Genomic DNA, 2,533 nt, shown 5'->3' with positions numbered 1-2,533 from the left:
AGCCGTCCAGCGCATGTTTACATAGGAAGAGAACTGAAAAACAGAGCACATGCCCACGAAAACCCGTTCAATGTGTACAGCCCCTAATTATTCTGTTTGCACATGTCTGTGAGTTGGAGTGCATGAGTGAGTGGGCCTATTTACTTTTTCATTAATTACAAACCCCACCCGAACCCAAAGTCATGCTTGAAAAACTGACCCAAACCCATTGGGCTCAGGTCAGGTTGCAGACGACCTTATTGTCATGCTAAAATTAAGATGGCCTTTGATACTTAGAGATGAGGCTGTTCAGAGCGGCATATTTTAGAACCCATTTTATGCAGCATTTTATCTGTAGGCTATACAGAAGCTGCACAGAGCTGCCTTAACTCTGTGGTTTAAAGACACATTCAGTGATACAGTATTTAATTTTATACAAAATTGTACATTGGGTGGATGGCCCACCTGCAGTTACTGTATGTGCCTGTTTTCAATTCAGCAACTTGGTGTCCTGAAATCCTCTAACTCTTTAGCACGCTTGAGGATCCATGCGACAATGACTAACACAGCAATCAATCCTGGAAAAAGAGCTTGTCATTGGGTTATAAACAAGACGGCAACAGCACAGGGGCTGACGTGCATTTGTTTGGAAATGAAAAATGACTTTCTGTCACTTAATCACAGGAGGAATAAAAACATCCTATCTTTGTACACAGCCCCTGATGTGTGAATGTATTATAAAGGTAAATCATCCGTTTGTCAGACGCTCCCAGTGAGAGTCACCGGTGCTGCGATGGCAATAAATTGTACTGTTGATGTGGTGTGAACAGTGAAGTGTGAATAAATAGCTTGTAAGTTCACAATTAACAACTGTAAAGCAATACATACACTTACAATGATTTAAAGTGGTATGTTTGAGAACAAATATCATGTTGGCCTTGCCCAAGAAATTTTTTATTTAAATGATCAAGCTTCAGTCAGTCCACAAATAACTGACAATGTATGTGATGTTTTAGTTTGTTGGTTTGGTTTCAAGAGAAAACAAAACTGTTTGATTGGAAGATTTTAGGGATGGATACAAGTTATGGATAATTCATATTTAACATTCCGTTCTGTATGATGCCATAATATAACTATTTGTAAGTCCCATATGATGCCATATGGAAAGCCATTTTAAGTTTTATAGGTTTTATGATGTCATACACTGAAAAAAAAAAAGAAAAAAGAAAGATTAATAATAATAATAATAATAATAATAATATGTTTAATTTATATAGCGCCTTTCCAGAGCTCAAGGACGCTTCACAATAAAGAACAGTAACATAACAATCATATAGACAATCATATGGACAGTGGACAGTTGCCCAGTCCGGAACAAAAACAAATGCAGTTGCATATAGCAGATATCAGATCGTGCAATCAATCCAGTACAAAAGAACACATAACATTGTGTAGACAGTATAGAAAGTGTAAGCAGTGTATGCAGTGGCCCAATCAGAATACAGATAAGCATACAAACAAATACAATGTGCAGTACACGAAGCATATACACATTATGACTGATAATATTGGGAGAACAAATAGGTTTTGAGTTGAGATATGAATTCAGAGATAAAGGTAGTAGTTCGGAGAGCCAGAGGGATTGAGTTCCATAGCTTAGGTGCCACAATAGAAAAAGACCTGCCGCCCATTGAAGAAATGTGGAATCTAGGAACAAGAAGTTTGCACCCAGAAGATCGGAGTGAGTGAGGAGGAATATAGGGAGAAAGTAAACCAGAAAGGTGAGAAGGAGCTAGACCGTGGAGTGACTTAAATGTAAGCAGGAGAATTTTGTATGTTATACGGTATGCGACAGGTAGCCAGTGAAGGTAAAATAGGATGGGAGTAATATGTGCAGATCGTTTAGTGTAAGTTAGTACTCTCGCAGCAGAATTTTGAATATATTGCAAGTGGGAGATAGAGATTAGTTGGCTCAACAACCATATAAATAGCCTCTTCTCAGAAATGTACATATTTATAAATTTTTTAGCTTTACTTAATTTTCATTAATGTGCACAACACAAAATATACATTTTACAGTGAAATTAGAGTGATACATAGAGTTAATGAATAATTTTGAGTTCCTTGAACTTCTTTGGCTTAAAATCCATAAAATTAAGATTTTAAGTACAACTAACTCAAACGATCAAGTGCAGAACTGAGGTTGTGGGAAATACCCATAAGCCCTTGCGCTTGAATAATTTAAGCATGTTTGTTTGGTCAAAAGAAACTTATGGGGCATTCGTTAGTTGTTATTAGGAATTAATACAGATTTGAGCTCTTTTTAGTATTGTTGATGTTGTTTTAGTGTAAATAGCTGTTTTGTGTAAATTCACCATTATGGTGATTAGTGTTCCCTTTGGTGAAGTGGGATCCTGTTCAATCCAAGTATTTTTACCTTGTGCATGTGAATGTGCATAGCTAAAGTGCAGCTTAATCGTACTTCTTGGAGAAATAAAGTTTAATGACTGACCTCAGTCATTATTATCTTAAAATTATGTCCATAAAATTAAGT

This window comes from Myxocyprinus asiaticus, chromosome 15, assembly GCF_019703515.2.
Source record: "Myxocyprinus asiaticus isolate MX2 ecotype Aquarium Trade chromosome 15, UBuf_Myxa_2, whole genome shotgun sequence".
Classification (NCBI taxonomy): Eukaryota; Metazoa; Chordata; class Actinopteri; order Cypriniformes; family Catostomidae; genus Myxocyprinus; species Myxocyprinus asiaticus.
This window is presented reverse-complemented; position numbering follows the sequence as displayed.